A 27,176-nucleotide genomic window follows, 5' to 3' on the forward strand; every position below is an offset into this window, starting at 1 on the left:
TCTACAAGATGCACTGCAGCAATTTGTCAAGGCTCCTTCAACATCACTTTCCAAACCTGTGACCTCAAACACCTAGAGGGATAAGATGCATGGGAACACCACCACTTACAAATTCTCCTTCCAAGTTCCATGCCATCCTGACTTGGAACTATATCACTGTTCTTTAACAGTCCCTGGATGAAAATCCTTAAACTCCCTCCCTAACAAGTCTGTGGCTGTATCTGCACCACATACACTTCAATGGTTCAAGAAAGTGATTCAACATCACCTTCTCAAGGAAAATTAGGGATGAGCATTAAATGCTGGCCTTGCAGCAACATTCACAACCTATGAGTGAAGAAAAATGGGTATACAGGCACTGGAGAAAGTGAAAAGAGATTTACATGAATGGCTCCTGACTGAGAGGTTGTAACTATCGGGAAGGACAGAATTATCTCAGGTTCTTTTCTACAGAAAAGAGATGGCTGAAGGGTGAATTAATAGATCTTTTAAATTATGCAGGGGTTTCATAGGGTAGCTCTAGCAAAGATGTTTTCACTTATGAGGGGAATCCAAAACTAGGTGCCATAAATATAAGAAAATTGTTAAAAATACAAGACAAACTCTGAAGACACTTCTTTACTGAGACAGTGGTTAGAACGTGGAACTTGCTATAACATGTAGTAGTTTAGGTGAATAGTATAGCGAATCTATATAAGACGTGAGGGAGAGAAGAATAGAAGGATATGCTGATGTGTTAGATGAAGTAGGATGGGAGGAGACTTACATGAAACAAAAACACTGACATAGAAGGTTGAGCCAAATGGCATGTTTCTGTGTTGTAAATTCTATAACTTTCACATTTTCAAATACTGTCATACTGATTTCTTTGTTAACATGTGACAAACAGAATTCTGTATGGGGGTGAAATATAACAAATATTTTCACTGCTGGATCAGCCTAAACTCCTTTGTGAATGTTTCTTCAAGAGTTATCACATCAGTCCACTGAAGAAATATTAGTGGTGAGTAATTTATTGTACCACAAATTTAATTTTTTTGTATGAACATTCACTTTTAAAACTTATTTTCTGTCTCTTAACCACAAGGGTTAGTGATGGTGGCAATAGTGCTGACCCAGTTCTGTGAAAAACAGATAGCCTTTTGTAAATTGGATCATTTTCAAAAATTGGACTTACTGAAGGTGAATCACAGAATCACAGAATTGTAACAGTGTAGAAGGAGGCCATTTGGCCCATCGTGTTGGCACTGGCTCCCTGAGCATTTTAACTTCGTGCCAATCTCCTGCCCTTTCCCCATAACCCTGCATGTTGCTTCTATAATCATCCAATGCCCTCTTGAATGCCTCAATTGAACCTGCCTCCACCAGACATCCAGGCAATGCATTCCAAACCCTAACTACTCATTGTGCGAAAAAAGTTTTTCTCACTTCATATTTGCTTCTTTTGCAAAGCACTTTAAAACTTGATCCTTCTGGTTCTTAATCCATTTACGAACGGGAACAGTTTCTCCCTATCTACTCTGTCCAAACCCCTCATGATTTTGAAAACTTCTATCAAGTCCCCTCTTAGCCTTCTCCATTCCAAGCAAAACAGTCCCAACTTCTCCAATCTTTCCTCATAACTGAAGTGTCTTATTCCTGGAACCATTCTCATAAACCTCTTCTGCACTCTTTCCAATGCGTTCACATCCTTCCTATAGTGTGGCACCCAGAACTGTGCACAATACTCCAATTAAGGTCTAACCAGTGTCCTATATAAGTTGATCATAACCTCCTTGCTCTTGTACCCTATGCCCCTATTAATGAAGCCTAGAATACTGTATGCTTTAGAAATAGATGATTGATTCATATTAGAAGGATTAAGGAGCTGAGTGTTCAGTAAGATCATATTTAACGTGTCACATAAACATACTGAATTCCTCTTTATTAAATGATTGTGTATTACTCTGTTTCTGCTTTTCAATTGCCTGTTGAGCCATCCACATATATGGACAAAATAGCCTTTTGGACCATGTCACTGACTGATTAAGCTGGGAAGTAATGCATGAGAGTGACCTTCTGAACATTAACAAGCCTAATTTGGAGACTGTTAACCTGTATTTCCCTTCCACACATCAACCCCCACCTCTTCCTCACCCCATGTGGATTCATGTAGCTTCTAAATGGCATCTCCACCAGTGCCAGCATTGACATCAGGAGTTCATTGGAATGGGCCATAATAACCACCATTTCGCTCTAACTTTCTTTCTGAAAGATGTTTTGACACATATATGTTGAATGCAATTGTAATGGTAAATATTGCCAACTGTGTGCATCATTCTCAGCAGTAATATTTTGATAACATAATTCACAATGTCCAGATAGGTTTGATCCCATACAGTCTCTAACTGGTATTTTAGAATGCATTTACATTGCAGCAGCGCTAACTTGAGGCCAGTAGTTGCAGTATCAATTCTAACCAAGCACTTCCTCATTTACTCTCCTCTCCTTCAAATTGATTCTCACCAGCCCAGGAGACAGTGCTGCACAAATGAGTTTATAGGAAGAACTCCTTTCTCTCTCCATGGTTAAATTTGAAATATTAAGGATCGCAGAATTGTCTGCATTCTCTAAACGTTAAAGTCAGCTTCATGTCATTGTTTAAAGGTCTTGAAATCACAGGAAACCATTGAGAATGCAATAAAATCACTGAAGTTATACTCTATGTGGTGCCAAGCCTAAACACAGTGATCTGTAATTTCTGTAAGACTTCAGTCCAGATATGTTTAACTTGCTCAGAATCAAACAGATTTGCATAAAGATCATAAAAGTCTCATAGTCCAAAGCAGATACCGCTCACAAAACTGGCCACATCGCCAGGCCAGAATGGCAATTTTTGGTCAATTACAGCAATTCAAGGATGCTCGTCACATTGGCCCGGATTTTGCCATCAGAGGTGTGAGGGGATTTGCATTTTAGATAAATGTAGGGATATTTGGATTTCAAAAGGATTTTAGTCTGTTTAAAACTAGCCAGATAAGCAAGGTGTTTATTTTTCTCAAAGGTTACTGGAAATAGTGGCAACATGAACATTTTTATATTGTGAGGAAGATACAGTTTCAAAGATGCATGGAACAATAGAATTTACATGTTAAAAAGAGAGAAACATATATAAAGGAGAATGAAAGGCTATGTGAGAGGAGAAGGCCATGTAAGATCTAACAGGAGTGTGTGAAATAGCTTTAATGAAGCTGCTAGCATTTGTGCATAAGTCTGTTGTCTACAGAAACTGAAGCTAGAGCAAAGTCATTTGGAATTCCACTGTCCAGGGTGTTGTGTTAACTTGCTGGATCTGTTTAAAATCTAAAATCTATTTTTGGACTGTTGCCTTAAATGGATGTATAGGGCAGAAATTTCCCGTCGGGGGTTGTGTGGGGGCGGGTGGGGGCAGGCGTGAACCTGATCGGCGCCCCAGATCGGAGCCATGCCACCATTTTATGTGGGCGGACCAATTGAGGCCGGCCCAGCGTGACACATGCCCAGCAGTGCTGAGCGCTCCCTGTGCGGGCAGGGGGAGGATTCCCTGAGTCGGGGCCTGGGAGCTGGGACATGTTTATCAAATGTTTGAAATTTTTTAATTTAATTAATTAACCCTTCATGAAACCTCATCCTGCCTGTGGATGAGGTTTCATGAAAAATGTGAAGGTCACCTGGGCTCTTCGCCTGCCCGCCAACCTTAAGGTTAGACGGGCAGCATTCTTAACTACTTTAATTACTTTCTTAATGGCCTTAATAGGCCTTTGACAGTTCGGCGGATGCGCAACCGAGTTGGCTGCTCGCCTGCCAAACTGAAAATCTAAATGATGTGTGGCGACGTCAGCGCGCGTCATTTTATGTGTCGGTGAGCCCCTGCTCACTGACCCAAAAATTCTTCTCATATGAAGGAGAATAAAAGGCTATGTTAGCGGGGAAGGCCATGTAAGATCTAACAAGAATGTGTGAAATAGCTTTAATGAAGCCTCCAGTATTTGTACTTAAGTCTGCTGACTATAAAAACTGAAGCTGGAGAAAAGCCATTTGGAATTCCATTGTCCAGGGTATTGCATTAACTTGCTGGATCTGTTTAAAAATTAAAATCTATTCTTGGACCGTTGCCTTAAATGGAGTGTAACTGGGTGTCAGATGAATTGGGAATTTTAGGAGTTATTATAGTAGCAATTGTAGTTTTATGTATGTGCTTGACATTTTTTATTTTGAAAATAAATATTTTAATTTACTTTTTTAAATCCCTAAAGGTGTTGAACTTATTACTTCTGAATTCAGAGCTCGCATCTCATAATAAATGCAAATTGCAGAACTATTGTGACAGTGTGACCAAGTTTCCCTCATGGATTTGGTCAACCTGGCACACATCATCTGCCACATCATAACAAGACATTAAAAACATTCCAAAAAGAAAATATTTTTTCAAGGCCAGATTGGTTGTTCAATAGTTCAGCTGACTGATTGAAGACTTGGGGCAGAATTTTCTGCCTATCGGGCGGGCAGGCCCAACCCAATCTCTGGCGGGTGGGGAGCCGATCCCCGCCGGAGAAGCGGTCCTGCCGCCATTTTAAGCAGGTGGGCCAATTAAGGCCCGTCCAGCGCGACATCCGGCGGGAAGCGCTATGCACTTCTTGTGCGGACGGGGGTGGGGTTTCCCCAAATGCGAGAGTGCGCTCTTTCATGCATGCACACGAAAAAGTGCACGTCTCCCTGAGGCTAAGTGCTGCCCCAGGGAGATCGCTGACAGCTGTATACACATTAAAAATAGAAAAAAAAATCCTTAACATGTCCCCCTCATGTGACAATGTCACACGAGATGGGACATGTTAATAAATTTCACTAAAACTATTACACTTTTTAAAACCCTACATGAAACCTCATCCCACCGGTGGATGAGGTTTCATGTTTTTTCTATTGCCCGCCGGGGCTCCTGGTCTGCCCGCCAACCTTAAGGTTGGACGTGCAGGCCCTTTAATTGTTTTAATGATCCTGTCAATGGCCTCAATTGGCCATTGACAGGTCGGCGGGCGGACAGCTGATTTCACTGTTCCCCCACCTTCCTGAAGATTTAAATGGGGCGGGATGACATCGGGGGTTCATTTTGCGCGTCGCGAGCAGGCCCCGCCCCCTGCTCGCCGATGGCAAAATTCAGCCCTTGGATTTTGGTGAGAGGGGAAGTTTAAATGTTAATTTTGCTCTTAAAATCTAATCTAGTCTTTAATTAGCAATCACTGGAAAGTATTGTGTAAACTCTTTCTTTCTTGCAGTTTAGACAGGGTAAACTCACTCTCAGCTGCAGGAGCTGAGTAGTTAATTAGCTAACTGGTTGAATCTGATTACTTTAGCCCCAGTTCCGTTTACTTTAAATTCAGGTTCTTTAGTGCAGCCAAGGCAAACGGACTGCATCTGACATAGGTGAATTAAGACTTGGATTTTGGTGAGAGGAGGAGTTCAGTGAAGGCAGGGAAGGAAGTGTTTGTTTCCTTTTTCTATCTTTCTCACCCCATAGGAATTGGTTCTTGCTCTACTACAGGGAAAGGAGCTAGCTGTTTGGTAAGTATAGGGTAAGTGGGTGAGTTCTATTCTATCCCCAAGGTTTGAAATAGTACACAAATTAGTGGTAAAGCTAATAAAATACATAAGAAAGCAACATAAATGTGATTAATTTAATTAAGTAATTACTTAAAACACATTATAGATGGTAGGAGAGGTGATGTGTCAAGGCTGCAGCATGTAGGAGCTCCTGGTTAACATTGTAATCTAGGGCAAACACGATGCAGCAAGTGTTTTTGACTTGAGGAACTTTGGCTCAGAGTTATTGAGCTGGAGGCTGAGCTGCAGACTCTGCAACACCTCAGGGAGGGGGAAAGTTACCTGGATGCTTTATAACAGGAGTCAGTCACACTACTTAGGATAGGGTCTTCTAATTTGGTCAGTGGCCAGGGACTATAGGGTGTGACTGAGAGTGAGGCAGGTAAGGGGAACAAGAGGGCAGGAGTGCAGGAATGTCAGCCTCTGCAATTGTCCAACAGGTTTGAAGTTCTCTCAGCTTGTTTGGATAAGAGCAGGGGCTGCAGAGTGGATGAGCAAACTGACCATGGCACCGTGGTACAGGAAGCCATTCAAATCGGGGGAGCAAAAAGGAATGTAATGGTAGTGGGGGACAGCCTAGTGAGGGGGATTGACAACGTTCCCTGTAGGAAAGAGCGAGAGTCCAGATGGTTGTGTTGCCTGCTTGGTACCAGGGTTTGGGACATTTGCTCAGGACTGGAGAGGAACTTGCAATTGGGGGCATGGGAAGGATCCAGTGGTCATGGTCCTTGTAGGTACCAACGGCATAGGCAGATTGAGGAAGGAAGCTCTGCATAGTCAGTATGAGGAGCTAGGCACCAAATTAAAAAGCAGAACCTCAAAGGTAATAATTTCTGGATTATTAACTGAGCCACATGCAAATTAGCAAAGGGTAAATAAGAATAGAGAAATGAAAGCGTGGCTCAAAGACTGATGTGGGAGATGTGGGTTCTGGTTTGTGGGCACTGGCACCAGTATTGGGGAAAGTGGGATCAGTACCGTTGGGACATTCTACACCTGAACCATGCTGGAGCTGGTGTTCTCGCAAGCCGTATAACAAGGGAATTAGAGAGGGTTTTAAACTGAATAGTGGGGGCAAGGGATCAAATTTGGGAAGATGTGGTAAACCAAACAGTAGAGACAAGGCAGGTGAGAAAGGTAATAATATGGGAAATGATATACAGACCGTGACAGGAACAGGCAAAGAGTACAAATCTAAGCGTAAATCAGCATATAAGGCTAGACACTACAAAATAAGAAAGGGACAAAGCTAAAGGCTCTGTATCTAAATACACATAGCATTCAAAACAAAACAGATGAACTGAAAGTGTTAATGGAAATAAATAAGTACAATCTGATAGCCATTACATAGGCATTGCTACAGGGTGACATAGATTGGGACCTGAATATTGAAGGGTACGTGACATTTAGGAAGGACAGGAAGTTAAGAAAAGGTGGGGGTGGCTCTGTTAATTAATTATGGCATTATCACATTAGAGAGGGATGATCTAAGCTCAGGAAACCAGGATGTAGAAGCGGTTTGGGTTGAGATGAGAAATGATAAAGGCGAGAGATCACTTGGGGGAGTAGTGTACAGCCACCCTAATTGTAACTACATTGTACGACAAAGTATAAAAGAAGGGATAATCTGAGCTGGTCAGAAGGGTACAGCAATAATCATGAGGGATTCTAATCTACACATAGGCTGGAAAAATCAGATGTGCAATGGTGGCGTAGATGAGGAGTTCATAGAATGTTTTCAGGGTAGTTTCTTAGAACAGCATATTCTGAAGCCAACCAGAGAGCAGGCTATACCAGGCCTGGTATTGAGCAACGAGATAAGATTAATTGATAACCTCCTCATGAAAGCACCCTGAGGTGGCAGTGATCATAATGTGAATGAATTTTATATTAATTTTGAGGGAGAAACAAGTAAATCCAAGGATAGTTTTTAAACTTAAATAAGGGCAATTATAAGGGCATGTAAACAGAGCTAGCTAAAGTGAAATGGCAAGTAAGAGTCTCTATAGATAATTAAATAAGAAAAGAATTAACAAAGTGAGCGTTAATCCTAAAGAAACTGCAAATGGGGAACTGATAATGGAAAATAGGGAGATGGCAGATGAATTAAACAGATATTTTGTTTCGGTCTTCACTATAGAGGATTCAAGTAACATCCTGGAAATAGCTGTAAATCAGGAAATGGAAGGGAGGGAGGAACTCTGGAAATTTACAATCACCAGGGAAGTGGTATTGAGCAAACCGCTGGGGCTGCAGGCTGACAATTTCCCAGATCTGGATGGACTTCATCCTAAGGTCTTGAAAGAAGTGTCCAGTGAGATAGTTGATGCATTGGTTTTAATTTTCCAAAAACTCCTTAGATTCGGGGGAGGTCCCATTAGGTTGGAAAATAGCAAACGTAACTCCTTTATTCAAAAAGGGAAGGAGACAGAAAGCAAGAAACTACAGACCAGTTAGCCTTACATCTGTCATAGGGAAAATGTTAGAAACTATTATTAAAGATGTTACAGCAGGGCACTTAGAAAAATTCAAGGCAATCAGGCAGAGTCAACATGGTTTTTTGAAAGGGAAATCAGGTTTAACCAATTTATTGGATTTCTATGAAGGAGTCACATGTGCTGTAGATAAAGGGGAACCATTGGATGTACTGGACTTGAAATTTCCAGAAGGCATTTGATAAAATGCCAAATCAAAGATTATTGTGGAAAATAAAAGATCATGGTGTAGAGGGTAATATAATGGCATGGATAGAAGATTGGCTAGCTAACAGGAAGCGGAGAGTTGGCATAAATGAGTTTTTTTCTGGTTGGCAGGATGTGACGAGTGGTGTGCCACAGGGATCAGTGTTGGGGCCTCAATTTTTTACAATTTATATAAATGACTTGGATGAAAGGACCAAAGGAATAGTTGCTAAATTTGCTGGTGACACAAAGATAGGTAGGAAAGTAAATTGTGAAGAGGGCATAAGGAACATAGATAGATACAAAGGGACATAGATAGGCTGAGTAGGCAAAGATCTGGCAAGTGGAGTATAATGTGGGCAAATGTGAAATTGTTCATTTTGACAGGAAGAATAAAAAAGCATATTATCTAAATGGTGAGAGATTGCAGAGCTCTGAGATTCAGAGGGACCTGGGTGTCCCACTGCATGAATCACAAAAGGTTAGTATGCAGCTTCAGCAGGTAATTAGGAAAGCTAATAGAATGTTATCACTTATTCTGAGGGGAATTGATTACAAAAGTAGGGAGGTTATGCCTCATTTGTACAGGGCAGTGGTGAGACCACATCTGGAGTATCATGTGCAGTATTGGTCTCCTTATTTAAGGAGAGATGTAAATGCATTAGAAGCAGTTCAGAGAGCAGTATTAGACTAATGCCAGGAATGGGCGGGTTGTCCAATGAGGAAAGGTTGGCAGGTTAGGCTTCTATCCACTGGAATTTAGAAGAGCAAGATGTGGCTTGATTGAAACCTTTAAGATCCTGAGAAGTCTTGACAGGGTGGATGTGAAGAGGATGTTTCCTCTTGTCGGCGAATCTAGGACAAGGGGTCGCTGTTTAAAAATAAGGGCTCGTTTATTGAAGACAAAGATGAGAATTTTTTTCTCTCGGAGTCCTCAAAAGATGGTGGAAGCAGAGTCTGAATATTTTTAATGCAGAGCTAGATAGATTCTTGATTAGCAAGGGGAAAAAGGTTATTGGGGATAGGCAGGAATATGGGGTTGAGGTTATAATCATACCAGCCATGATCTTATTGAATAGTGGAGCCAAGTGGTCTATTCCTGCTCCTCATTCATATGTTCATATGTATGTTTGCATTACACGGGTTAATGTTAAAAACTTATTTATACCTCATTGAACAAGGCTTAATTTTTTATGGAGTCAATCTTCTTCAGTTCTCTGCCTGAAAGCAGTTCTGGCCCTCTGTGCCACAACCTCTACTGAATGTAGGGGAAGGAGGCAGTTCCTGAATCCACCCCAGCTGGAAGTGGGATTGAACCTTGTGCTGTTAGCACCAACCCGATCCATATATCAGTTATCCAGCCAAATGACCCAACTGACCCCCACAAAGGAGTCTGAGTTGCTGTGGCAATGTAGACTTTAATATGCATGTTGTAGCCTGGCACTATTGATAGCAATGATAGAGGTTCCAATTTCTTTATTCTTTCATGGGGTGTGGGTGTCACTGGCAAGGTCAGCATAGCTTCATGGTCAGAAATTCCAGATTTTATTATTAATTTAATTTCCACCAGCTGCCATTGGAGGGGTGTACATGTGTAATGTGTGACAAACAAAATTCTGTACGGGGATGAAATATAGTGAATATTTTCACTGCTGCATTGGCCTGAACTCACTTTGTGAATGTTTCTTCGAGAGCTATCACATCAGTTCACTGATGAAATATTAGTAGTAATTCATTGTACCACAAATTTAACCTTTTTTTTATGAATGTTCACTTTTAAAATTTGTTTTCTGTCTCTTAGCCACAAAAGTTAGTGATGGTGGCATAGTGCGGACCCAGTTCTGTGAAAAACAGATAACCTATTGTAAATTGGATCATTTTCAGAAATAGCTTGTGAACTGTGAGTGACAGGCCCCAACTTCAACATTTTTGTGTGCTTCTACACTTCTACAATTCCTGAGGTTATGTTCAGACTCAGAGGGTTTATGACAGTGGATACAGGCAACCAGGGGTTTATTACTGCCAAAGCGCACCAGAGTGCTGCTCCAGCACCTCCGACCAGGTCTTGGGCTGTGGAGTGCCAGGAAGTGGAGTACCAGGGAGCAGAGTGCCGGGGCCCCAGGGAGGAGAGGCTGGCTGCGAGGGCCAGGAGTGAAATGCTGCAGAGGCACAGGTCTCGGGGGAGAAGAGGGAGGAGGAGGGGGGAGAGGTAATGAGTAGGGCAGGAGGCTGACTGCAATGTGTGGGAGATTGAGGCTTTGTGTGTGTGAGTGAGTGAGTGTGTGAGTGTGTGTGTGTGTTTGTGTGTGTGGGAGTAAGAGTGTGTGTGTAGGGGAGAGTGAGAGAGTGTGTGTGTGTGTGGGAGTGAGACAGTGAGTTGGTGTGGTGGAGTAAGAGTGTGTGCATTTGTTGGGGAAGTGTGTGTGTGTGTGAGAGAGAGAGAGTGAGTGGTGTGTGTGTGTGTGTGCACATGGGAGTGAGAGTGTGATTGTGTGTCTGCTTTGCTCCTAGTCTCTGGGTAGAGGGGGTGGTTGGGGGAAAGGGAAGAAGTTGGAGGGGGTTGGAGTGGAGGGGGTGATTGGGGGGGAGGGAGGAAGTTGGAGGGAGTTGGAGTGGAGGGGGTGGTTGGAGGGAGGAAGTTGGAGGGGGTTGGGGTGGAGGGGTGGTTGGGAGGTAGGGAGGAAGTTGGAGGGGGTTGGGGTGGAAGGGTTGGTGGGGGAAGGAAGTTAGAGTGGGTTGGGGCGGAAGGGGTAGTTGGGGAAGGGAGGATGTTGGAGGGGGTTGGGGTGGAGGGGGTGGTTGGGGGAAGGGAGGAAGTTGGAGGGAGCTGGGGTGGAGGAGGAGGTTGGGGGATTGGGGGGAGGGAGGAAGTTGGAGGGGGTTAGGGTGGTTGGGGGAAGTTGCAAGGGGTTGGGGTGGAGGGGTGGTTGGGGAGTTGGGAGGTAGGAAGGAAGTTGGATGGGGTTGGGGTGGAAGGGGTGGTTGGGGGAGGAAGTTGGAGCGGGATGGGGTAGTTGAGGGAGGGAGGAGGCTGGACGGGGTTGGGGTGGAGGGGGTGGTTGGGAGAGGGAGGAAGTTCGAGGGGGTTGGGGTGGAAGGGATGGTTGGGGGAGAGAGGAAGCTGGAGGAGGTTGGGGTGGAGGGGATGGTTGGGGGAGAGAGGAAGCTGGAGGGGGTTGGGGTTCAGGGGGTGGTTGGGGGTTTGGGGGGAGGGAGCAAGTTGGAGGGGGTAGGGGTGGAAGGGGTGGTTGGGGGAGGAAGTTGGAGGGGGATGGGGTAGTTGAGGGAGGGAGGAGGCTGGAGGGGGTTGGGGTGGAGGGGGTGGTTAGGAGAGGGAGGAAGTTTGAGGGGGTTGGGGTGGAGGGGATGGTTGGTGGAGAGAGGAAGCTGGAGGAGTTTGGGGTGGAGGGGATGGTTGGGGAGGGAGGAAGTTGGAGGGGGTTGGGGTGGAAGAGGTGGTTGGGGGGAGGGAGGAAGTTGGAGGGGGTAGGGGTAGAGGGGGCGTTAGGGGAGTTGGGTTGGGGGAGGTTGTTGGAGGGAGTGGTGAGAAAGAGAATTGGTGGCAGTGGGGACACATACTTCTCACTTAAAAAGTATAGTTTTACTGACTTTGAGGGACTCAAATGATTAATGCATAAGAAAACAACATAATACTAGATTTAGAAATGGTAGGGCCAACACATTTTCTCAAGGAGTTCCAGCATCTCAAAATGTAGCACTCCGCCCATGCTGGCAAGTCCATTAGAGACCATTGGAAACTAAGCGCCAGTGAGATGAGCTGCTTTTCGACCCAGTCAGATCAGCCCCATTGCTAAGTTACACTGCAACAGGAGCATCAGGGTCAAGCAGAAATCACTAAACATACCCCAGCACACAGAACAAATGTGACTGGCAAACAGCAATGTGCAGGGAAAACTTTTACAATATTTCCCATAATGTAACAACTCAGTTATACCTTTACCAGGCTGAAATTGGGTTTTGAATGTCCATTTCACCCCTAAACCTCGCCACTTATGTAAACTTTGCTGAAAATAACAAGTATTATTGGTGCTACAATCATTTCATCATAGACGTGTAAGAGACGTTTTTCAGTTCTGTGGCGTAAGCAGATGCACTGTCGTTTTCAGAAAAATTTAAACCTGTGAATTGTACAACGTGGGGCAGCGCATCGTGCTTCCTGGCCTCACGCCGCTTTGGAATCTATGGCAGGTAAGAAAATGCCAAAGAAAAAAGAGAAAGGACACGCATCCTTCGCTTACTCGCCGAACAAGTACACGGTGGCTGTCAATTTGCAGGACGCTGAGGGGCCACACAGGGTGAACGCGACCGTTAGGGACACGAGGGTCAACGTGTATGGACAACACGTAGACGAGATCAAAAATAAAGACGGGGAAGTTAGGTACAACTTTCATGGTTTCTCCAACGAATTTGAACTGCCCGGTGACGTGGATCCGGATTCCCTGACTCTCAGTATGGCCGATAACCAAACGATCCTAATTCAAGGCAACAAGCGCAATCGCCGAGGAAGTCAGCGGAGACGAAATGCCGCCGAGCAGATGCCACAGAAAAGCCGGGGTCAGACCAAACCTCAGGACCCGGGCCAGCCCGTCGAGGCAAACAAGGAGGATCGAAAGCCCGAGAGCACAGAAGAGCTAACGTCTTGGAAGGCAAAGAAAGACGAAGATATACAGGCCAAGAAAAACCAAGGCAGCACCATGATAACTCCCTGTGAGCCTGACAACAACTGGGTGAAGCTGAAATATACCTCGCCCCCAAGGACACCCTGTTGCCCACTTTGCTGCGGCCCCGTCTAAAATAGCGAGGCTACACGAAGCTCAAAAACACTTGCCCTGTAACTATAAGAGGCAGAGAGACCACACCAGAATAAGCCAGGAATTGGGGAAGGCGTATAACTCGCTTCTCCAAGTGTTGCAATAATCTGAAACTTCTGTGGTCATTGGTTCGGCAGTGAAAAAAAAAACTACATTGAATTTGGAAACACCGACTCCTCAGTTTCTACCCGCTTAATAAAATTGTGAAATGACCTTTGTTGTTGTAATTATTCGACAGATTTATTTAAAAATTATTTTTAATACAAGAATATAAATTATCACAAACATGATCAGTTTGGAATAAGATTACAGGACTGTAAGATTTGCACTTTTTTAAAACATTTTCTCCAGACAGCGAACAACTGATAATTAAAGTAAAAATTCTATTTCTCGTCCCCTGTAGCTACAGGCAGTAGCAGAAGAAGGCAGATTGTCTTGCAATTTTCCCCATCCCGGTAGATAAATATCTTGTCTTCGCTCTGGCGAATATCATCATATGACTGGTCAGGAATATGAAACTGTCGTAACAGCCTCATGATACAGCACATCAGTGCACCAATGTCACTGTATCACCAGTCCATGGCCAAAGACCAAGATTTAAAACACACTGAATCGGGGCATCAGCCTGGCAAGATGATAGAGGGAGAGGTGACGAAGGTCATGGAGGAACCTTCAAGTAAATGGTCCTTCTGAAATGGTGATTCATCAAAATGAGTTGGTTCTGGTTTTGTGTAAGGCAGGGATTTTATGATGTGTCTTGGCTTGTTGAACAAACATAAACCAAGAGATGTGATGCCATCATTCATAGGTAGCTTTACGTTGCTTAGGGTTCAGACCTAGGTCACACCAGGGGCAGAATTTTCCCAGAATTGCACTAAATGCGGTAGTGGGTGGGTAAAATGGAGTCCTACACACTGATGAAAATGGTAGGTTTTTACGCAGTATCTTCCCAAGGCCGCCTCATTATTTATGCATTCCCGGGAGACACGCCATTTCCATGGGAGGGAGGGGGGGTGCGGGCTCTCATTCGCCCGCTCGCCATCACCCCACTGTTACATCACGTCGGCTGCCATCTTTAAAAGGCAGCTGTCAGCAAAACCACCAGCTCACCACCGCTGCCTGGGAGACATGGTCAGCAAAGACAAAAAGACTGCAGCTCCCCGCTTCAACAACAGGGTCCCTCAAGCGACTGCTGGATGCCATGGAGACCCAACGGGATTTGCTCTACCCCCACTCTGGCCGCAAGGTGGGTAGCAATGTCACCAACCCGGCTTGAGAGGCGGTGGCAGCGGTGGCAGAGGTGGTCAGCGTGAACGCCCTGCAGAAGAGAACAGCCACACAGTGGTGCAAAAGGATGAATCCTCTGTTGCACCAGGGTAAGTCACTCTTTTCACCACTCCCAACTCTCACAAACCCGTTACACATCCACAGGGTCCTCACTCACTGCCAGTGAAAGGGACATCACCATTCACTCTCTCTCACACACACCTTCATTGTCCTCGCCCTGTCCATGGCAGCACTCACCATCCACACAGGCCAGGCATACTTACCATTTGGCCCAGCAGGAGTCCTGATACACTCTCCCGATCTCTATCCATGCAGGACAAACTGGCACACAACAGGAGGGAAAGGTCGCAGACAGGTGGAGGGATGCCGGAAATCAAAGTTCTGACAGAATTCGAGAACAGAGCCATTCAGCTGGCCAACGATGACTGGGACCGGTCCTGTGCTGACGGTGAGGTCGGTGCTGCTCTACCAAGTGAGGATCCAGCAGTGCAACATCCATCAGACAACCATACTGTGAGTGATGTGTCCTCTTTCATAGGCCAGTGCCATGCACTAATTATCTCCTTGTTTTCGCAGGCACATCTGCCAAACAGCCGACAGAGTCCATGACCCAGGGCCTCCAATCAAGCTCTGAAGAAACCTCTGAAGAGGAATCTGAAGGCACCCTCCCTGAAGTCCCGTCACAGCGCGCACCCACACCTTCCACCAGTGCAGAGGCACACACCTCAGTGGGGCCTAGCTTTAGAGTAGCCTCAGGATCACAATTTGGTGAGCACATCGCACCTTCTGATCCACAGCAGACAGAGGCAGGGACTTCCCAGGTCCCTGGCACTGGGAGGATTGCTGGAGGCCAGAACGTTGCTGAGTCCAAGTCAGATGATGAGCCTCTGGACTCGGTCATGTCACAGTTGCTGGAGCTGCAAAGGCAAGCTCGGGAACATCAGGAAGGGATGTTTGCTGCACTCCTCAGATTGCAAAGCATGATGGAGAAGTCCATCCACCTTCAGGCTGAGGTGATAGCGCCAGCACTGCAACATGCCAAGGTCAACACTGGCAGGATGGTGGCCGCCATGGAGACCTTGGTCCAAGATGTCACTCCTGCACTGCTGCATGGGCTTAACTCCATTGCTGATGCCATAGTTGGCCTCCAACACTGTGTATGTGAGAGGGGTGCTGGGCATCTCGACCTCACTCCAGCTTCCCCTTCCACTCACAGAGTCAGCCAGGGGCCCTCAGGCACCCATAGGGAGGAGGATCAGCAGGTGCACACTCCGGGGCCATCCACCAAGGTGACACTGGGAGTGACCGGCCCATCTGAATCTCCTCTTCTTGTGACCTCCGCAGATCCAGATCCACAGGCCAAGCAGGATCCCAAAAGCAGGCCGGGGCCCACCAAGTCTCGGCCCTCCAGAGAACGCCCACCAATGTTATCACAGACGGGGCGTCACAGTCAGCAGGCTGCCTCCACCTCTGCTGTGGATGTCTGGGGAGCACCAAGAAGTAGCGGCAGGGTTAGGAAAGGTAAAAGTAGTTGCACAGCCTGGCCATGGGTGTTAATCACTTGTGCATGCTGTTCATTATTGTCAATAAACTCCCAAGAATGTCTCCCTGCCTGTGGCTCCTTGTTCTGATGAGCAGTGTTCTTGTCACTCAGATGTGAAACCTTTCTGCACAAGATAAAAGGCAGGTATCTCAGTCCAAGGCCTCTTCCCTGTGTTCTGTGCAGCCTTCAGACCACAGCGATGGTCCAGCCTCACACTCCCTGGAAACATTACTGATGCCTGCACCTTGGCAGTGCTGATCATTGCTGCTAGAATGTAGTGGGCAGGTGCCAGAGTTCTCTCATTCTGTGTGCTTTCAGGACATTTAAGGTGGCCCCCATCGCACCAGTGTCTGTGACCATTGATGCTGTGCACCAGGTCCTGAAGGGCTCAGGTGATGAAGGCAGACACAGCATCGGATGCATTTAAAGTTTCATGGCTGTGTCTCTATGAGATTGCCCTGATCAAGGAGTGCAATGAGCTGCCCTCGGCCAGACATTTTCAAATGCTATGTGAAGATCTATGGAGTGTCCTCACTGCATGTCATCATCTTCCTGCAATCGAGCGACTATTAGAGCCTCCACTGCATCTCCATGACAGGAGCATTCTGACAGAGGGTATTCGCGCTGCCATAAACCAGACTGGAGTCAAACATTCACAACTGCGCTGTGAGGATCTAAGGGGACACCTCACTGCATGTTGTCATCATCCTCCACAAATCTGGCATCTATGAGGGCCTCCCAAGTGCGCCTGCCTCGTCTAGCCAGTACGAGAGCCTCATCCCCGTCATTGTCACCACCGAGGACCTCCTCACCCTCATCCCCATTGCTGTCCTCCTCATTCGAGGAGACCTCCAGCTCCTCCATCTCCTCCTCAGCCAGCTCATCTCCCTGTTGGAGCGCCAGGTTGTAAAGTGCGCAGCAGACAACAATGATGTGTGACACCCTCTGTGGACTATATTGCAGGGCACTGCCAGACTGGTCCAGGCACCGGAATCGCATCTTCAGCATGCAAATGGTTTGCTCCACCAAGTTGCGAGTTGCAGCATGAGCCCCATTAAAGTGTCACTCTGCTGCAGTCTGAGGCCACCGCAAGGGTGTCATCAGCCACGGCCTCTGCGGGTAGCCCTTGTACCTGAGGAGCCATCCCTGCAGCCTCTGTGGACCCTGGAAGACTTCAGGGATCTACGAGCGACTCAGGATGTAGGCGGCGTCGTGCACACTCCCTGAAACCGTGTGCACACCTGCAGGATGCGTGTCTGGTGGTCGCATGCCAGCTGCACGTTCAGTGAGTGGAAGCCCTTGTGGTTGATGTAGTCCACCGTGTGGAGCGACAGAGACCTGAGCACCACGAGTGCAGTTGATCGCACCCTGCACCTGTAGGAATCCCGAGATCAGGGCGAATCCAATGGCCCTTACATCCTGGCTGTCCCAGTCCCGGGTGAAATGCACAAAGTTGTGTGCCCTCGGGAAAATACCTTCCGTGACCTCCTGGATGCATTTGTGGGTGGCGGCTTGTGAAATCCCACAGAGGTCACCTGTGAAGCCCTGAAAGGAGCCACTGGCATAGAAATTGAGCGCCGCAGTCACTTTCACAGCCACTGGCAGTGGATGCCCTCCATGTCCCCTTGGCACCAAGTCTGCAGTAAGTGGCAGATATAAGTCACCATGTCCCTAGACATGCAGTCTTCAGCGACACCGATTCTCAGTCATCTGCAGGAATGGCAGGCGGAGTTTATAGACCCTGGGTGTCGCTAGGCGCCGATCAGCCATGGCTCGCTGTCACTCCTGGGCAGTGTGCGCGGGAGCCCCAGCAGCCCCTTCTTCCTGAGGTTGCTGCTCCTGCCTTTGCATGGCCAGGAGCCTCGGTCACTCTCTCCTCTGTCTTATTTACTCTCTGTAAGCCATCAGGCATACGGCTAGGTCACCTGGATCCATGATCCTGACATCGTCCTCCTGCAGCATGAGAGAGAGAGATGTGGTTAGCATGGGTGTACTTAGCATCTTTTCCTGGCCCTGTGTGACTGCCCTTTAACGCTTCCCGGGAAGTGCTGGCCATTGCTCGGATGGCCACAGATGAGTGCGCTGCATGGCTGCCCTGTAAGCCTGCACACTGGCCCAAACTGGGATGCTGAGATTGCAAGGGGCTGTGAGCCCCTCCAGCAGTGACTGCTACATGGCCAGCGTTGGCGAGGAGATTGTACAACTTGTGCAGTCTAACTTCTGTGTAGTCCAGTAACGTGGTCACAAACTCGCAGTCTGTGCAGGGGTGGTGGGGGTAAGGTCTGGAGGGTTTGGTGGCACATTGATGCCTCCGCGTTGCTTGCGTGGGTGGGCAGTCTAGGAGCCCAACCCCAATCATATCACTGTGGCTGTACCTAAACTGACTCAGTTGCAGAAGGATGGTCAGTTTATGCAGGTGTCCCTACTGCATGGCAACTTTCCTCACCTACCCTGCCCCCACCTTGATTGCTTGTGCGCGGGATCCAACACCAGGGCAGCAGTTACCCCTGGACACCCACACCCCGAGTACAGTCACCTCCGGGGCCAGGCGTCAGTAGTCCCCAGACACCACCACCCCACCCCCTCAAAAACTGTCACTTCCGGCAGGGCGGCACTTCCCCCCCGGCATCCCTGAAGACTGCAAAGCAGCAGGCAACCCTTTCGAGCTGTGGTAAACGATGCTGCTCACTCACCTCAGTTCCCCCAAAGTGAAGGTTGCCAAGTGCATGTCGCCTGTGTGCTGTTGTGAAGCACGTTGATGTGTTTTCCTGCCGACGTCAACAATCCGGTGGGGGTCCAGAGCCTGGCAGGATGGCCTTTTAATGAGATACTGATGTATTACAATGAGGTCCCCGCCAACCGTTGGCGGGAAATGTGGCCCGCTCTCGGTGTACTGAGCAGACGATCACGTTTATCAGATTGCGCCATATTGTCCACGCCCACCACCTATCACGCCTGCTGTCAGTGGGCAGGGAAAATTCCACCCTATGTGTGAGATGGTACCTGGATAGGTCCAACAATGGTCCATGAAGTATCCAATCAAAGTAGTTCTACACCTTGAGCTACATGTGCGAGACTATGAGGCATTTTATGTAAACATGATACAGAAGCTAGTCAGAAGGTTGCCATCTTGAACTAACAATAACTTAAGTGTCAGTTAAGCACAGATTTTTTTGGAGTATCCTGCCTGCCTCCTAAAGCATTCCAACAATTAAGGGCAACATAACCATTACTGTTTGTTTTCTTCAGGAATCTTCAGATTTATGAGATCCAGGATTCAGTGGAACCTTTCTATTCTTAAGGTAAGATGAAGTAGCAGAACCTAAAACTACTTATTTCTTGGTCAGAATGTTTGTAGTTTTAACAGTTGTCGCCCTGTTTATTAACATCTTCCATTAAGGAAAGCCACACAGTGTGATAAATATGATTGTGATATCTTATGTCTATAAATAAATGTATTTGGAAATACAATATATACCCCTAGAAATAATTTTGGAAACTCAGGAAGTTGTAATGGTTTCTAACCATTTAAGTAATGAATCCTGTCAAGCAATCTCCCTATCCCCAACCCTGACAGCACTACAAGTGTTTACCAAATAATGTAATTGGGCCAACTGAGACAGTAAAATCTGTTTTATTCCTTTGTGTACGAAGCCTAGGGATTGTGACCTTGTTGTAGTCTTTTACATTATATCGGTAATAAGATTTTATAATAAAATATTTTTTCTTATGGGGCGCAGCATATTTATCTCAGATATGACTGTGCTTATCTTATGACTGTGCTTATCTTTTGCCTGCACTGAGGGCAAACTTCTGATGCTCAGCGCTTTTGTTGACGCGCAGCAGCAGCTTTGTTCACCTTTCCAGCTGATACGTTTTTAGTAACAAATTAAAAGTTTCAGACAGGAGAAGACCTTTGGTCCATCCATCCCACCTATCCACAGTATTTCTTTGGTACATTTCTAATAACTCTAAATCCTGTTTTTGACAGGAACCTGCCTAGTTCCAACTGGAAACCCATTGAGGCTTCTTATTTTTTGGCTTTTGCCACAAAAAAACATTCTTCCTATGTTTTCTATTTTCTTTTGTTGTCTTTAATGAAACTTAATCTTAAATTTTGAACATGGCAGAAAAGCTTACTTGGATCCAATTGATCCAAATCTGTCAACATTTTAAATGCTTCCTTCATATTCCCTCCTAGTCTTCTCTTTTCAAGAGAGAAAAAGACCCACTGTAGTCAATCTTTCCTCAAGTTCTGGGGTCAAGCATGTTGACATTCTCTGTACCAACAATAAATTAATAGTTTCAATATAAAATGGGATCCTTGATATTATAGTAAAATGTGTTTCTAGATGCCAACAGCTTGTGGGGGGCAACATGGAAAACTTACAGCTGAAAAGTAGCAACTTATGAATTATTGTTTATAAATTTGTAGATGACAAAAAACCTGTAGTAAACAGTAACGAGTATAGTAGCAGATTTCAAGATGATATAGACAGATTGATAATATGGCTGGAAAGATGGCAGATGAAATGCAGAGAAATATGAAGCGATGCACTTCATTAAAAAAAGAATAAGGAGAGGCAATATAATGGAAATGGTGCAATTGTAAAGGAGGTGCATAAACACAGAAAGCTAGGGTTCACATTCACAAAGCACTGGCAGAACAAGTCGATCAGGTTGTTAGGAAAGATTATGGGATCCTAGGCTTAAAATCACAAGGCGCAGCAGCACAGTCATCATGCTATTGGCTGAATAATCCAGATACCCAGACTAATGCTCTGAAGGCACGAGTTCAAATCCCACCATAGCAACTATAATTAATAAATCTGGCATAAAAAGCTGATCCTTAGTAATGATGACCATAAAACCTCAGGAAAAGAAATCTCTGAGCCTTAACCAACATGGCCTGAATGGGACTCCAAACCCACAGCAATATGGTTTTCTCTTAACTGTCCTCTGAAACATATGAGATTCTGATGGGAGCTTGACAAGGTAGATTCTAAGAGGGTGTTTCCTCCATTGGGGGAATCTAGAACAAGGGAGCACAGTTTCAAAATTAGGGATCTGCCATTTAAGACAGAGATGAGAACAAATTTCTTCTCTCAGAGGGTTGTTAAACTTTGGAATCATCTACCCCAGAGAACAGTGGGGGCTGAGTCATTGAACAGATTCAAGGCAGAGTTGAACAAAGTTTTGATCCAGCAGGGAGTCGAGGATTATGGGGGTCAGGCAGGAAAGTGGAGTTGAGGCCACGATCAGATCTGCCATGATCTTATTCAATGGCAGAGCAGTCTCAAGGGGCCAAGTGGTGTACTCCTGCTCCTATTTCATATGATTAATGTTCGTATGGTGTAGCAATACATTCAGTATCAAATGGCTACATAGAAGCCATATAATAAGACTGGAAGAACCACACAACATCAACCTAGGCACCAGAAATGACAAAGGCACATCCTGCCCATTGACCCTGCAAGGTTCTCCTCATTAACATGTAGGGACTTGACAAAATTGGGAAAGTGTCCCACAATCAAGTCAAGCAACAGCCTGACATAGTCATACTCACTGAATCATACTAATGTCCCATAGTCCTCCTTCAGGATAACAAAAGCAAAATACTGAGATGCAGGAAATCTCCCTTCAATTTTGAAGAAAGGTCCTTTACCTGAATTGTTACTGCTGTTTCTCTCTCCACAGATGCTGCCAGACCTGCTGAGTATTTCCAACATTTTCTGTTTTAATTCTTCCATCACCATTGCTGGGTATGTCCTGTCTCACATGAAGTACCAACCCACCAGAGGTGGAAGCATTGTGGCACGCAGCCAGCACTCAATGGCCAAGGGAGTCCTCAACATTGATTCTGGACCCTATGAAGTATCAGGTCAAATATGGGCAAGGAAACCTCCTGCTCCTTAACACCTACCATCCTCTCTCAACTTATGAAACAGTATTCCTCCATGTTGAACACCAATTAGAAGAGGCACTGAGGATAGCAAGGGTACAGAATATACGCTGGGTAGGGTAATATCACTAATTACTGAGTTGGCCAAGTTCTGAAGATCATGTTTTCCAGACTGCAGAAGTGGTGAGACAACAAACAAGAGGAGTGTAGGGGAGCAGCAACAGGTGCCTTACCTGTGAACTAACAACACAGGGTATAATTCTATTCTTACATGGGATGTAAGTGTTGATGGCTAGGCCAGCATTTGTTGCTCATCCCTAATTGTTCTTGACAAGGCGGTAGTGAGTCACCTTCTTGAACTGCTACAGTCCATGTAGCGTAGACACACCCACAGTGCTGATAGGAAGGGATTTACAGAATTTTGACCCAGTAAGAGTGAAGAAATTGACTTTTTGTTACAAGTCAGGATAACATGTGCTTAAAGGGGAACTGGCAGGTGATAGTTTTCACATGTGCCTGCAGCCTTTATGCTTCTAGGTGGTAGAGGTCATGGGTTTGGAAGGTGTGTCGAAGGAGCCTTGGTGAGTTCCTGCAGTGCATCTTGTAAACGGGACACACTGCTGCCACTGTGCATCAGTGGTTGAGGAAGTGAATGTTTAAGGTGGTGGATGGGATGCCGACTAAGTAGGCTGCTTTGTCCTGGATTATGTTGAGCTCCTTGAGTATTGTTGGACCCATACTCATCCAGGCAAGTGGAGAGTATATAATCATACTCCTGACTTGTGCCTTGTAACTGGTGGGTAGGTTTTGAAAAGTCAGACGGTGAGTTACTCACTGCAGAACTCCCAGCCTCTGACCTGCTCCTGTAATCACAATATCTATACAGCTAGGTCAGTTAGATTCCTGGTCAGTGGTAACACCCCAAGATGTTGATGGTGGGGTATTTAGCATTGGTAATGCCATGTTGTCATGGGGAGGTAGGTGGTAGATTCTCTTGTGTTAGAGATGGCCATTGCATGGCATTTGTATGGTGCAAACATTACTTGCCACTTCTCATCCTAAGCCTGAATTTTGTCAAAGTCATGCTGCATTTGGACACAGACTGTGTCAGTATCTGAGGAGTTGGGAATGGGGCTGAACAATGTGAAATCATCAGTGAACATTGAACATCCTCACTTCTGATCTTATGATGGAGGGAAGGTCATTGGTGAAGTAGCCAAAGAGAGTTGGGCCTAGCACGCTCCTGCAGCGATTTTCCTGGGACTGAGATGATTCCAAGTGTTTGATGAATAGCAGAAGAAGCGTATTACAGCTAGAAGTACTAAGTGGATGATACATCTCAGCCTTCTCCTGAGATCCCCAGATTCCAATCTTTAGCCAATTTGATTCACTCCTTGTGATATCAAGAACACACTGGATACATAAAAGACTAGGTGCCCTGGCAATATCCTGTCAGTAGTGCTGCAGACTGGTGCTCCAGAACTAGCTGTATCCCTAGCCAAGTTATCCCAGTTCACCTACAACATTGGCATCGTCCTGACAATGTGGAAAATTTCCAGGAATGTCCAACCCAAAAATGGCACATCTAATCGGCCAATTGCCACCTAAGCAGTTAATTCTCAATCATCTCCAAAGTAGTGGAAGGTGTCAATGACAGTGCTATCAAGTAGCACTTACTCAGCATCAACCAATATTCACTTTGGGATCCACCAGATCTATTTGGTTCAAGACCCACTACAGCCTTGATCCAAACATGGTAAAAAAAAAAGCAGAATTCCAATGGTCAGGTGAATGTGACTGCCCTTAACATCAAGGCAGCATTTGACTGAGTGTGGCATTAAGCAGCACTAGCAAAATTGAAGTCAATGGGAATCTAGGGAAAACTCTCCAGTGGTTGGAGTCATATTTGCACAGAGGGAGATGGTTGTGTTTGTTGGAGAGTAATCATCTCAGTCCCAGGTCATCACTTCAGGAGTTCCTTAGCTCTCGTTCCTCAGTCCTTGTCCCAGCCATCTTCAGCTGCTTCATCAATGACCTTCTCTCCCCCATAAAGTCAGAAGTGGGGATGTTCACTGATAATTGCACAGTGTTGGGTACCACTTGCAGCTCCTCAGATACTGAAGTATTTTGTGCCCACATGCAGCAAGGCTTGGACAACATTCAGGCTTGGATTGATAAGTGTTAAGCAATATTTGCACCACACAAGCACTAAGCAATGACCATCTCCAACAAGAGAAAATATAACCATCGCCCCTTGGTGTTCAACAGCATTACCATCACTGAATCACCCATCATCAACATCCTGGGAGTTAGCATTGACCAGAAACTGAACTGGACATATAAAAACTGTAGCAGGTCCAAGGATAGTAATTCACCTCCTGACTCCCCAAACCCTGTCTACCATCTACAAGGCACAGGAGCGTGATAAAATACTTCCCGCTTTCTTAGATGAGTGCAGCTCCAACAACACTCAAGAAACTCAACATCACCCATGACAAAGTAGCCTGCTTGATTGGTATCCCGTCCACCACCTTAAACACTCACTCCCTCGACCACTGATGCACAATGTCAGGAGTGTGTACCATATACAGGGTACACTGCAACAAGTCACCAGGGCTCCTTTGACAGGACCTTACAAACCTACAACCTCTACCACCTAGAAGGACAAAGTCAGCAGATACATGGGAACAGCACCACCTGCAAGTTCCTTTCCAAACTACACACCATCCTGACTTGGAGCTATATCCCCATTCCTTCACTGTTACTGAATCAAAATCCTAAAAGCACTATGGATGTACCTACACCATATGGACTGCAGTTCAAGAAGGCAGCTCATCACCATCTACCCAAGGGAAATTTGGGACAGGCAATAAATTCTGGCCTTGCCAGTGATACAAATCACAGGAATTAATAAAAAAGACTACAAAAGCAAGGACGTTATCAAGTGGACAAGGCACCTGATGATGATATTATAAATTATAAAACTGCATTTAAAACAAAAAGGGGAGAAATGTTAAATAAACTAATCAAACTCAAAGAGGTTGAAACCTTTAATCCAGATGCAATCCATCTGCACATTCTAAAAAAAACCTAACAAAGAGATAGGAGAGGTACTATTACATGTATGTAATAATTAATCTGAAAAATGTGTAGTGCCTGGGTATTGGTGCATTGCTAACATTGTACCTATACTTAAGAAGGAAGATGGAGCATGTCCAGGGAGGTAAAGAGTAGACAGCTTGACATTGGTAGTACCAAAATAATGGAATCCTTAACCAAGGAGAAAATAGAAAAATGACTAGAAATCAAAAATATAAAAATGAATAGTCATCATGGTTTTCAAAAGAGAATTTCTTGACCAACGTCATTGAATGTTGATGGAATAACAAAGGGAGTAAATAAGGAATTAATTGGATAACTTTTTCAGAGAGCAGCCACAGGCAGAATGGGACCAATGGCCTCCTTCCATGCTGTAAGATTCTATAAGCTTACACCAACCAGCCTGTTTATTTGCTGAGAGCTTGTCAAATATACTATACAGTCAACAAAGTGTGTCCAAAAGCTTGGTACCTAACAATTTTGGCTTTAAACTTTTTCAATTGCTTTTCCATACCATTCCTCATTTCCTGGTTCTGAAACAAGTGATTGGTGATACAGAAATTTTTTTAGTTTGCTTTTCTCAGTGTGAATTTTGGAGCAGTCAACAATTGACAAGCTGGCTGTTCAGGGGTTCCTGGACAATTTTATACTTCAGTGCTATGTTCTTAAGGCATATTTAATGGCCTTCCCTGAATTTCCAAATTCTTTCATGACATGTAGGCAAGACTAATAATGGAACCCCGAGAGTCTACAGCATCAGAAATGCATATCAAGAATACAGATGCCTTTGTAATTTTGCTTTTGAAGGACGATTTAACCGAACTTTCATACAGAGTGTCAAAGTATGTAAATCATCACCTTGACTATCTTCCCATGACTCTTTTATGGTATTGAGAAGGGCATAATTCTCATACGAACATATTAATTAGAAGCAAGAGTAACCTATTTGGCCCCTCCACAATTCAATGAGATCATGGCTGACCTGACTGTGGCCTCAACTCCACATTCTGCCTAGCCCCGATAACCTTTGACTCCCTTGTAGTATCTATCTACCTCTGCCTTAAAAATATTCAATGACCCTGCCTCCACCGCTCTCCAGGGAAAAGAATTCCAAAGACTCACGACCCTCTGACAGAAAAAAATTCTCAACTCAATAAGGGGAGACCCCTTATTTTTAAACTGTGTCCCCTGGTTCTAGTCTCTCTCACAAGAGGAACCATCCTTACAGCATCCACCCTGTCAAGTCCCCTCAGGATCTTATATGTTTCAATAAGATCACCTTGCATTCTTCTAAGCTCCAATGGATACAGGCCCAACCTGTTCAACTTTTCCTCATAAGATTATCCACCCATTCTAGGTATCAGTCGGCTGAATCTTCTCTGAACTGCTTCTAATACAGTTATATACTTTCCTAAATAAGGAGACCAAAACTGTACACAGTACTCCAGATGTGTTGTCACCAATGACCTGTACAACTGTAGAAAAACATCCCTACTTTTATATTCCATTCACCTTGCAATAAACAACAACGTTCCATTTGCCTTCCTAATCACTTGCTGTACCCGTATACTAACTTTTTGTGACTCATGTACCAGGACACCCAGATCCCTAAGTACCTCAGAGTTCTGTAAGCTCTCTCCATTTAAATAATATGCTGCTTTTCTATTCTTCCTGCCAAAGTGTACAAGTTCACATTTTCCCACATTATACTCAATCTGCCAAATTTTTGCCTACCCACTAACCTATTTGTGCCCATTTGCAGACTCATGTCCTCTTCACAACTTACTTTCCTATCTATCTTTGTGTCATTAGCAAATTTAGCAACCATATATTTGATCCCTTCGTCCAAATCATCAATCTAAATTGCAAATAGTTGACACCTCAACACTATTCCCTGCGGCACTCCTCTCATCATATTTTGCTAACTTGTAAAATGACCCATTTATACCTATTCTTTGTTTCCTGTTAGCTAACCAATCCTCTATCCATGCAATATGTTACCCCCCACACCATGAGCTCTTATTTTATGTACAAACTTTTGATGAGGCATCTTGTCAAATGCCTTCTGGAAATCTAAGTACAGGTTCCCCTTTATCCACATTGCTTGTTACTTCCTCAAAGACCTCCAATAATTTAGTAAAACATGGTTTCCCTTTCACAAACCCATGTTGATGCAACCTGATTGCATTGAGATTTTCTAAATGTCCAACTTATAA

General features: G+C 45.1%; 1 long non-coding RNA gene across 1 annotated transcript in view; it reads right to left on the reverse strand.

Annotated features, from left to right (window-relative positions):
- The window catches only part of LOC144688622 (uncharacterized), a 73,304-nt gene that overhangs the window by 18,915 nt on the left and 27,213 nt on the right, over positions 1-27,176 (reverse strand). The window lies entirely within an intron of this gene.

The sequence above is a fragment of the Cetorhinus maximus genome, chromosome 13 (genome assembly GCF_964194155.1).
Source record: "Cetorhinus maximus chromosome 13, sCetMax3.hap1.1, whole genome shotgun sequence".
NCBI classification, from domain to species: Eukaryota; Metazoa; Chordata; class Chondrichthyes; order Lamniformes; family Cetorhinidae; genus Cetorhinus; species Cetorhinus maximus.